The sequence below is a fragment of the Bubalus bubalis genome, chromosome 19, assembly GCF_019923935.1.
Source record: "Bubalus bubalis isolate 160015118507 breed Murrah chromosome 19, NDDB_SH_1, whole genome shotgun sequence".
Classification (NCBI taxonomy): domain Eukaryota; kingdom Metazoa; phylum Chordata; class Mammalia; order Artiodactyla; family Bovidae; genus Bubalus; species Bubalus bubalis.
In genome coordinates, this window is record NC_059175.1 from 32,850,870 (window position 1) to 32,863,200 (window position 12,331).

A 12,331-nucleotide genomic window follows, 5' to 3' on the forward strand; every position below is an offset into this window, starting at 1 on the left:
CTTAGAAGGCAGAGCTTTAAGCCACTGCACTGTTACCTCTCAGAAAGATAGCAATATGGTCCTCCTGTCCTGGATGAGATTTTGTGTTGTTTTACTAAATAACAATTATGTTCTACATTGCTAATTATTTTCTTTTTAAGAGCCTGCTTTAATTATTCATGGACTTAAAAAAAATCCACTTGAGTGAAGACTCAATAACATAGCCATTTCTAATTCTATAATGTACAATTTAATGTAGTTTACATGCTTCTTCATCATCTTAAATCTCTTACTGAATTGTAGGCAAGGAGATCTAATCATCAGAAAAATAATATTTAATTAGACAATGAAGAGAATAAATTATTTATCCAATTCTTAGCCTATACTCTACTTACCAGATGGTTCAAAAACCAGTCAGGGCAGCTTGGATACAGCCAATAATGCTTATAGAAATAACTACATGTTCCTGACATGTACAGAATGACAGAAGCAATGCAATTTGAAAAATTAAGAAGCAATAAACAATAAATCTTTTGTAACCAGATAGGGCATCCTTTAAGCAGAGGCCTGCATATGCATATCATTTAATTTGAAAATTTCAGTTATGAACTCATTATATTTAGCAACTTACATTTTAAGTGGGAAGTAGATCCAGATTTTAACCTTGTGACATTGTTCTGAGATTGATCTAGGGACTTGGAGTCTTGCTTGTCAAGGGAGTAGTGAAGGAGATATGATAATCATTCAAACCCAGCTATATAGAGAGGGCAATAGGAAGTAAAGCAATGTGAAATGGATGTGCCCTTGGGTGTAAGAAAATAAATTATATTTTAGCTTTACTGACAAATATTTCTATATGTTATAATAGGAAAGGTCATTTTTAGGTTTGACAAATGATCATATCGGTATTTAACCTGGGTTATAACTGACAGATTAAATCCCAAAGGCAAATTGAGGGTCAATTTCAATACCAAAACCTTGGTTAGTGAAGTAGAGAGTGGTTTCATTTATCTGCAAAGATGTACTTAATGAAGTGTTCCTACCTTATTGATTTAACTAGATTCAAGATCAAACTCATTTTATTAAAGTCCATGTAGGTTTGTTGCAAATGTTCACTTAGTTATCCATTTAAAATCTGACATTAGGTTATCTGTCACTCTCAGCATGAACACTCAAGACTTGCTTTTACTAGAAAGTCCACTTTTAGGAACATATCCTAATATGCTTGCACATTTGCGAAGTGGTATATGTAGTAAAGATATTTCAGTGTTTGCAGTAGTAAATGACCGAAATGTGTAGCAGGAGAGGTCTGTTTAAATAGTTCATGGTGCAATGAAATACTCTGCCAGCATTAAAAAATACTTAGACAGCTCTATATGTCCAACGTGGAATGATTTTCATAATATTTTAAGTGAAAACTATTATGCAGAAATCTGCCTTACATTCAGCCGTTTGTGTTCAAGTCTATTTTAACACTTATGTATGAATATATATATTCTCAGAATGCATAGAATATCTTTAGAAAAATACACAGTTATTGGTAGCAATTATTAGCCCTTGGGAGGTGAAAAGTTGTTGAAGACCAAGGAAGACAGGGAGATTGAAATTTCACCATATATGTTATTTTAGCTCTTTTGACTTTTGTTATGTGTATGTATTATCTATTTAAAACATTGTTTTAAGAAAATTTACCTGCCTGGGAAGAGCAAATGGACTTGTCACCTGTTCTCCAGAATACTTTCTTCATATTTGTATCACCACATTTACCAAACTGTCTCCTGTTAAGGGTTTTCTGTTGAATCCCCTTGCTAGTGTGTGAGCCTCTTAAGCCTAGAATTGTTTTATGCATTTTAGCACACTCAGGATCTACACCATCTGGCATGTGGTAGGGGTTCAATAGTGTCTGAATGAAGGTATGAATTTTTATATGCCTTGGTTCTCTTCAGTTACTGTTTTTAATTTTTATTTTATTGTTTTATGATAATTTATAAACAAAGTTGGAGGAGGAAAGGGCAACCCACTCCAGTATTCTTGCCTGGGAAATCCCATGGACAGAGGAACCTGACAGGCTATAGTCCATGGGGTGGCAAGAGTCAGACGTGAGCAACTAAATAACAATGTAAAGTAATAGCTTTAACTTATATAGTATGAAAGCATATACTGAAAAGCAGAAGTCTTCTGTGCCCATTCTGTCCCTTTTTGTAGAGAAAACCACTCTTCCTTTTAGCTATATCTTCTGATATTTACCTCCATATCTCTAAATAATAACCTTATACTGATGCTTACTGATTTGCGAGTTTCAGTCACCATCTGTTGACTTCTGGGTATAGTACTTGAGGACTACTTACTCACTGACTCCTACTGATTCCCATCTCCACCCCTTTTTCTCATTATAATTATATTACTGTCTTCAGTTAAATCAATTAGTTGCTATCTACATTCCTATGACTGCTGCTGCTGCTGCTGCTGCTAAGTAGCCTCAGTCGTGTCTGACTCCCTGTGACCTCATAGACGGCAGCCCACCAGACTCCCCCGTCCCTGGGATTCTCCAGGCAAGAACAGTGGAGTGGGTTGCCATTTCCTTCTCCAATGCATGAAAGTGAAAAGTGAAAGTGAAGTCGCTCAGTCGTGTCCGACCCTTAGCGACCCCATGGACTGCAGCCTACCAGGCTCCTCCATCCATGGGATTCCTATGACTACATAGCTATTTTTTACTATGGAGTTAAGTAATGATATGATTATATTTTACACAGTTTTTATTTTTTACTAAAGTTAAATTATTTTAGTTTGCAGTTTTAAAAGTTGTTTTTCTTTATGCTTATGGATATTATATTCCAAATGCAAAGATTTTGTCATCTTCTTATAATAATTTTTCTAAATTTTCGCAGTTCCAAATAGTGCATCAGATCCATTTCCCCCTGGACACCTCAATCCTGAGCCTCCCAACCTCCTGCCCTTGGATTACTCTCTAGATTTGATGTGCAGCTGTCATCTGAATTTACGCTTTCTGACCCTGTGTAGAATTTCCTATATCCTGGATAATAAGCCCATATCTTCCATGATATTCCATGATGATAATGATATTCGGCACTGTTTACACGCATGGACTCACTGAATGCTTGTGAGGTAGGTACTATTATTATCTCCATTTTACAGATTGAGGAAATTAAGGTATATAACAGTTAACAATTTTCATAATGACACACAGCTAGAAAGTGGAAGAGTCAATATTCAAATCCAGGATTCTGATTCCAGGATCTATGCCTTGTATCATTTTAATACGCTGGCTCTCATTCTCAAGATATGTCTTAACTACATATTAAAGAGCATTTAGAGGATGTATGTCACCTCTAAATACTTTTTGAATCCATGCATGTCATAAAATGTCATTATATTATGCACATGATTGATTGATATATTAACTAAGTATAGAATTTTGTTTTGACTCAGAATTTTGGAAGTATTATCATTTAGCATCAATGTTTCTTTTAAGAAATAAAATGCCACTAACTCCATATGTATGACCTGTTTGTAAATAATCTCTATAACCTCTTAGAAACTCCTGTTCATCTCTTGAGTTTTGAACTCTGATGATGATTTCCCTTCATTCATTCATTTTTTTTGGGTAATTAGTGGCACTTTCAATCTATAAACTTTATGTTTTGGGGCCTCTGAATTTTTCCTTTATTTATTTATTTATTCTCTTTACTATTTTCTTCCCTGTTCTTTTTTTTTTTTAATTTTATTTTATTTTTAAACTTTACATAACTGTATTAGTTTTGCCAAATATCAAAATGAATCCGCCACAGGTATACATGTGTTCCCCATCCTGAACCCCCTGTTCTTTTAATTTAACTCTTTCTTCATAAAAAGTTTTGTTAGTCCGTGTCCTTAGAGATTCCTTTTCTTATTTGTTTGAGTCCTTCTCTTTCATGCTGGAGGCTTTGTTCAAATGTCTGATGATCTTGGATGTCTGTTCATATTTAAGAGTGAAGGAACAGATAGAGGTTTATTGGAAGTTCGATGATGATGATAATCATGATGCTGATGTGTACTGAAGGGGGGCTTAGGGATGAAGCTTATCAACCCTTAGAATTTACTCCAAGGTGCTCAGTCTATTCACTAAGGTAAATGCCTCCTATGGTGGTTTCGTGGAAGAATTTTTTCTTTTTCTTTTTTTTTCAGAAGCTCTGCAGGTTATCTGGAGAATATTCTAGTCTTTTGTCTGTTTAGACTCCTAACATTAAGGGGATTGGCTCAGTAAGGGAGCTGGGATTTCCACTGTTGAGTGACATTTACCCACCTTCAGTTTCCACCATATACATGCCCTTTCCTGAATAAATTTCTCCAGAGCGTAAATCTTTCTTATTCTTCCACTGAGGGAAGGAATCCTTGCCCACTTGTATGAGAGAGGAAGAGACCTAACTACTCTGATTCATAGACTTTTGACTAATGCTCCTCTCATATCCAACTTGTCTCCTCATTGCATCTTCCATGATTCTTGCACTTCTAAATCTTATACTTCTTCAGAGTTCTGTGGAATAATTGTCTTTTTTTCATCAGTATCCTCTCTTCAGGCCCTTGGGTTTCAGCTCCCTCTGCTCTTTTAAGTTATTTATAATTAATTAATTCATTTACTTTTAATCTTCCAGATATGTATTGATATCTCAGTTTCCTTTCATATTCTCATCATTATTATAGTTTTTAAATCTCTCATTTTTTAGGTTGGGATGGGAATAGAGATCAGCACATATATTTAATATAAATCATATCACATCATGTGTTTTTAAATGATGTCTTGGCTAGCACAGTCATTAGAGCTACTGGTATGGATCACACGAAAGAGGCCATTGTTGAACTCTTTCCAAACTAGCTCTTATCAGCCCATTATCACTTTTGGCCCCATTATTCTCATTCTTCATCTCACTCAAGAGAAGCAAGGTGTTTAAGAAGATAGAAACTGTGGATAAACTCTGCTGGTGTCTAAGACCTTTCAGTTAAGTAAAAGAATATGGTAGGTGAATTTATGACTCACATCACTGAGAAAAGTAATGAAAACAACATATGTTCTAATACAAAAAGAACATCTTCCTACCAAAATGATAAATTAGTATGGCACAGATAAAAATACACCCTAATTTCTTCTCACTTGCTATTTCATCGATGGTACATTTTTTAAAATTATCACAGTTTTATAAAAATGAAACTACAGTAAAAATTTTATGGTACCTATGGTTCTTCTTCCCATGTTGCTAGATTCAATTATGAAATTTGTAAGTATTTTTAGTTGTGCTATTTCTGTCCAGTGATCAAATTTCTTATATATTTGAAAATACTTTTCTATGAAATCTTTAAAAACAATTTTGTGATCCTTAAAACATATACATAGTATTTTAAGATCAAATTCTTATTAAAGTTTTCATTCAATGTGGGGATTACAACACTTTAGAAGATTAGAAAAAGTGAGCATGAAAGAGAGCAGTATTTGTTTAAGTGTTGGCTAATGAGATTGAAGAAAGATGAAAGAAATAAGTTCCTTTTTGTGTCTATAGAAGGATGAGGGGAGAAAAGGAAGGAAAATCTTAATTGGTTAGTTTTTTTTTTTTTTAATTCAAGGTCTTGATTTTGTGGGATAGGAAAATTTGGGGCTTAAAAACTCTTAGCCAATTTCATAGCAGAGATATATTTTCAAATTGAATTGAGGGGAAAGGTCTTTTGAGGTTAGTAAGAAGCATCCATAAGTGAGCTGAGACAGCAGCTTTTACCCCAGGCTATTTCAAAAATCAAGAGCAGAGCTAAGAATAGAGGTTCGTAATGGCCAGTCCAGTTTTCCGACCACAGGCACATGCCCTTTGGTCCCCAAGTCTGCTTAGAGCATCATTTTAGAATATGCAGTGGTTGAATATCTCTAAAGAGACTATGAGTCATTTCCATACTCAACCACAATTTTTTTTTTTAATTCCCCTGGTTGATTATTAGATTGAAAGCAAAGCTGAGGCAAAGACCAAGGACAAGGTTTCTGATTCAAGAAGGTGAATAGAGAATTGAGTACATGTCAAATCCTCTCCCATCTGGTCCAAACTCATTAAAAAATACTGGATAAATACTCATAAAAATTTGGAAAACACATAAATATTTCAAACTCTGGGAAAGGGAAATCTCCAGAGACCACAGGTAGAAATGTTGTTTTAAAAAGAGAGCTATCTATGGGAATAAGTAGGAACTGAACTTTAGAAACATTAAATAGCCTGTTTCCCTAACAGAGCCTGAATACTGGGTGCCACACCACTGATGCTGGGGCCTCCAGGAAACTACTTCGGATTTACACAGATGATGATCTCTTGGGTTCCTGAGAAGACTTAGGAATCTACACTTCCCAACACAGGAATCATTGACCAATCTGAAAAAAATTAAAGCAAATACTTTTAATATCTTTTAAAAGATAAAGAATTGAATGGGAACACCAGAAAAGTACAGGGGATAATAAAACAAGAAATAGTGAAACAAAAAGCAGGTGTATTGAAAATTGCCATTAAAGTTCTTAGAGCTTAGTAAAACAGTTATTGAAATAAAAAGGAATGCAGTTATATGCATTGAATAGTAGACTGGAAACAGTTGTGAGAAGAGGCTAATGAACTAGAAGAACATAGCCCAAAGATATAGAAAAGAAAATGTGAAAGGAGACTTAGGAGACACAGATTTAGAAAGTCCACCATACATGTGCTGCAAATTCAGAAAGGAGGAAATATAGAGAATGAAAGAGAAATAGTGCTTTCAAAGATTATGGTTGAAAATTCCCCAAAATATAAGACATAAATCTAGAACTGGAAGCAACTTCTGGGTACTGAGCTAGAAAAATGGCCAGCAAGGCTAAAGGAAAAATTTTTGAAAGTAGAGACTGGAAATAAATATGATTTTACCCATGCTTTATAAAAAATTTCATGGTTTTACCTCTATTTTTAGCATGTTGTTTAGAGCAAAGCCTATAGCATAACTGCTAATAAAACATTTATATTAAAGTGTTGTCACTGATTTTGTTGAGTTCCCAAGGATTTAGGAAGTCTAATTCTCTTTGACAGGACAAGTATCCAAAGAGGAAGGTTACTCTGAAAGTGAATGCTATGATGGGTGGGAAAGAAGGAAGCCCAGGGAAAATCAGAGCTGAGAGTGGTTAATGCCAATGCACAATTCAGAGAAGCTTGGCACCAAGAGTGCACCAGCAGTAGAGACACCTGTCATGGTCAGGAATATAAGCCTTGAGTTATGGTACTTTAATTCTGGGGAAAATACGTAGTCTGCATCCAGATAGCAAGCTCTGGAAAGAAGCATAAAATGCTGCAAATATATATTTGAGATAGAAAGCTAGCTAGAACAAAGACCAGAAATGTGAATCTCCTAGTAGCAGCAGAATCAAGTACAATATGACAAATTTTTTTTTGAGGTGGGATTGGTGTTTAAGTGAAACCACAGTTGTTTTGAACAATTGGTTTTAAGATGCGCAATATATAAACTTTCCTCAAAGACAGCTTAGCTCAGAGTTCTACGCACATGCTGTTTCCTGACTTTGACTCTCTGTTTTTTTCCCCTCAAATCAGTCTGGCTGATGTCCTCACCATTCTATTAAAAATGTCCATTCTAATTCACCAATAACTTTTAAAATCAGCATCTCAACATCACTTCACAAAGTTGAGCACATCGTGTTTATTTAAGAGGACCCTTTATTCTATAGGCTTCTGCTACATGGAACTTTCATCGATTTTCCTCCTACTTATTGAGCCATTATTCCTCAGCCCTTCTCTGCCACCTGATTTTATTTGGCAAGTATATGTATATATTACCAAACTATAGATAGATATATAATTATGTATATAAAACTCTTATAGATATGACACATAAATGCAATGTCAAATTCAGGAAATGTATACTGCCTAAAGAATGTGCTTGGGATATAAGTTCTTTCTTGAGATGTAAGGATAGCAGCTGAAAACTCTACAAAAGGAAAAATGATAGGGATATACAGTCTATGAATTTTAGAAAATATGGGGAAAAACCCTTAACATTTTATTCAGGAAATGTTACTTTTAAATATTCTTACTTTAATCAAGAAATATTAAATCCAAGCTGAAAACTCATGTCATATAAGGTTTTGCTAACATATTCAAAGGGCTTCCCTGGTGGCTTAGTGGTAAAGGATCCGCTTGTCAATGCAGGAGACACAGGTTCAATCCCTGGGTTGGAAAGATTCCCTTGAGGAGGAGATGGCTACCCACTCCAGTATTCTTGCTGAGAAATCCCAAGGACAGAGAAGCCTGACGGGCTGCAGTCCATGGGGTTGCAAAGAGTTGGACACAACTTAGTAACTAAACAAATAGCATATTCAATGTCACAACCTTTCCTAAGTGTTAGATTTAGGCTTTGTCCTGGATCCCTCTTCGCTCCTCACTCTGTATTCTCACTCTAGATGAGACTGTTGAACATTACCTATATACAAGTAGGTCCCCAATTTATATTTCCAGTCAAGAGCTTTCATCTGAGTTCCAGGACTGGCCAGCTACCAACATGCCATCACCACTGAATTGTCTCACAGGTGTTGCAAATATGTTCAAAACTGCATTACTGCAGTTAACTCACTTCCCTTGCTGTGTCAGGATCTGACCTGTGGTTAACTTGCTAGCTTTGTTCCACTGGTAACCTGATCAGGGTAAAATGTCAACCAGATTTTTAGGCAGAATTGCTTATGATAAAATGACCCTGGCCTCATGAACTGGCTCTTGCTAGGGGCAACTCTACATACATACCTGATGTGGACATCAAAGCTTTGGGCATTCCTAATACGATGATTCCTGTAACTGGACATGTCCCCTGCAGGACTGTGGCATCTACTGCCTAGAGTTACCACATGTGACCCTGAAGATCTCAGGCTCCTGGGAGTTTCTAAGGACTGCAAATGCAACAAACGTCTTCAAGTGGAGCACCTACGTCTTCAGTGGATTTAATACATAACTTAAAATTGATTCTGTTAACAGAAAACAGAAATATGGGAGATTAAATTATCACAATTCATTTTCTCAAGAGTTGTCCCTGTGATGGGAATAGGATGCAGACATGTTGGTGTCAGCCTAACTGGGTATTGATGTGAACCCTACTGGGTTCTAACCACAACCCTGAGTTGGTCAGCTGCCATCATTTGGGTACAGAAGACACTGCTTCATTCTCTCACATGTAAGCAACTGCTGTGACTGGTGTCACCATCCCTTTTTCTCTCTCGATTGTCTTTATATATATATATATATTTTTTTTTTAGATTTTATTTTATTTTTAAACTTTACAAAATTGTATTAGTTTTGTCTTATCACTTAATCATTTAAAAGATGATCAGATACCTCTGAAATACTGTAAAAAAAAAACAGGATAAAAATATAAATATCTGTGTAGGTTAGCAAGTGAGGCAGTCATGAAAAATGCTTCTGTAGTCTAGTGCCTTTTTTGTTGTTTAGTCACTAAGTCATATTCCACTCTTTTGTGACCCCATGGACTGTAGCCCACTAGGCTTCTCTGTCCATGGGATTTCCCAAGCAAGAATACTGGAGTGGGTTGCCATTTTCTTCTCCAGGGAATCTTCCTGACCCAGGGATCAAACCTGCAGGCAGATTCTTTATTGCTGAGTCACCTGGGAAGCCCCAGTGTAGTGTCTTAGAAAGAAAGAAACCACCATGGTTTTTTTGTTGCACATTTTATGGAGGAGAAAAAACTAAAATCCTCAAATATATGTGAAACAGATTTCAGTGATTTAGTGGAGAGTTATTACTTTTAAAAAATCACATTATTCCTCCTTCTCTTTTACAGATTTTTGAGGCAGGAGTGATAACTTCTTGATCTTTTGTAGGATATAGAAAAAAAAGGAAATTATTTCAGTCATGTGTTACACTGGTCCTCCAGGCTTCTCTAACAGAATCCTAATCTCTTCATTCTCAATGCATAACACACTTATATATTCTTTCTGGTTTTGTCTGTTGAGTCAATTTATGGCAAAGTCTGTTTCAATATCTGGAAGAAATATTTTTCTTTAGTTTATTTACTAATAAACGAATATAGTATACATCAAACTTAATTAGATTATCCATTTCAATCTCAGATGTAGTCCAGATAACTTTTGGTCCTTTCAGAAAATAACAAGTCAGTTGTTAGAAGACAAAGATTTTATACTACTGAGAATATTTTGAATGTATTTGCTGATTAAAATATTTAAAAAATCAATCATATACCAAAAGTGAAACCCAGAACTTATTATAATTATTTTGATCAAAGACAAAATATTTTGGCAATGACAACAGCAATAAGGGAAAAACTTGACAATACCTAAACAATCAAAGGACACACTCATAAATGAGTTGCAAATTACTTCCAGATACAGACTGTAAGCCATGTGCTAATAATACATAAAATCTAATTATCAGAGATTTTAAATGAAATATTACAAGTACTTAAAATATATACTTTATAAATACATAAGCATGTACAATTTTATAAATACATTATAAACATTTTATTTTATACATTTTTCATAAATATAGCAATGAATCTTTCAATTCTTGCAGAGTCATGAGAACTCACTAGGTGGAATTATTTGTGTGGAAACACGTTTGTTTTCTTGGTTACCCAGAGTACAATGGCACTAAGGTAGAAGCATGCATCAATTGCTTGTTTTTTTCCATGGGCCAGAAGGTACTTTGGTCCAGGTGTTGATGAGTTGAAATAAAGCCTGGAATTTCCATACTGGGATTTCATAGTCCTCACTCCAAAGTTTCTTCAAGTTAAAAAAAAAAATAATGATGAATCTGTCTTAGTCCATTAGGGATGCTATCATAAAATATTGTAGACTGGGTGACTCAGAGCAACATAGTTCTGGAGGCTGAGAAGTCCATGATCAAGGTGTTGATTTGACAGACCTTTGTCAGCCAAGTGATGTGTCTGTGTTTTAATATACTGTCTAGGTTTATCAGAGCTTTTCTTCCAAGGAGCAAGCATCTTTTAATTTCATGGCTGTAGTCACAGTCTGCAGTGATTTTGGAGTCCAAGAAAATAAAATCTACCACTGTTTCCACTTTTTCCGCTTCTGTTTGCCATGAAGTGATAGGACCAGATGCTATGATCTTAGTTTTCTGAATGTTGAGTTTTAAGCCAGCTTTTTCACTCTCCTCTTTCAACTTCACCAAGAGACACTTTAGTTCCTCTTCATTTTCTGCCATTAGAGTGGTATCATCTACATTATCTAGGAGAAGGCAATGGCACCCCACTCCAGTACTCTTGCCTGGAAAATCCCATAGACGGAGGAGCCTGGTGGGCTACAGTCCATGGGGTCGCTAAGAGTCGGACACGACTGAGCGACTTCACTTTCACTTTTCACTTTCATGCATAGGAGAAGGAAATGGCAACCCACTCCAGTGTTCTTGCCTGGAGAATCCCAGGGATGGGGGAGCCCGGTGGGCTGCCATCTATGGGGTTGCACAGAGTCAGACATGACTGAACTGACTTAGCAGCATCTACATATCTGAGGTTTTTGATATTTCTCCCAGCAATCTTGATTCCAGCTTGTGATTCATCCAGCCCAGCATTTCACATGATGTTCAGTTCAGTTCAGTCGCTCAATCGTGCCTGACTCTGTGAGTCCATGGACTGCAGCACGCCAGGCTTTCCTGTCCATCACCAACTCCTGGAGCTTGCTCAAACTCATTTCCATGAAGTTGGTGACTCTTCATATAAATTAAATAAGCACGGTGACAATAGAAAGCCTTATCATACTCCTTTTCCAATTTGGAGCCAATCTGTTTTTCCATGTCTGGTTCTAACTGTTGCTTCTTGACCTGCATACAAGTTTCTCAGGAAACAGGTAAAGTGGTCTAGTATTCCCATCTCTTTAAGAATTTCCCACAGTTTAGTGTGATCTACACAATCAAAGGCTTTAGCATAGTCAGTGAGGCAGAAATAGATGTTTTTCTGGAACTCCTTTGCTTTCTCCATGATCCATCCATCTTGGGTGTCCCTGCAAGCCCCTTCACCATTACAAGGCTGTGATCCATGAAGAGGTTATCTATACATATCTTTGTTGGGAAATAGAGGCTAATTAAGTCTTCTAAACTGTAGTTGCTTTTCTCTCTGCACTGCATAGTTAAGCTCTTTGTTATATGAGCTTGAACTGGGATTGTTTCTTAAAGCTACATCTTGACCTTTAACATTAGCACTTTGCAAAGATTTGTGTTGTTGTATCTAATCATTCTTCCTTCCTTTCTCTTCCATGACACTGTAGCCTGATGATAGGCACAGAATAGATGCTCAGTCAATACTTGTCACT

The 12,331-nt window shown here is 36.1% G+C and overlaps 1 protein-coding gene and 1 long non-coding RNA gene across 2 annotated transcripts in view; both read left to right on the plus strand.

The window, feature by feature from the left end:
* The window catches only part of LOC123330513, a 33,181-nt gene extending 29,532 nt beyond the window's left edge, over positions 1-3,649 (plus strand). The window contains exon 3 of the long non-coding RNA XR_006546475.1: positions 2,868-3,649. This is a non-coding gene — a long non-coding RNA (uncharacterized LOC123330513). The remainder of the gene's footprint in view (positions 1-2,867) is intronic.
* The window catches only part of PLCXD3 (phosphatidylinositol specific phospholipase C X domain containing 3), a 201,781-nt gene that overhangs the window by 30,201 nt on the left and 159,249 nt on the right, over positions 1-12,331 (plus strand). The window lies entirely within an intron of this gene.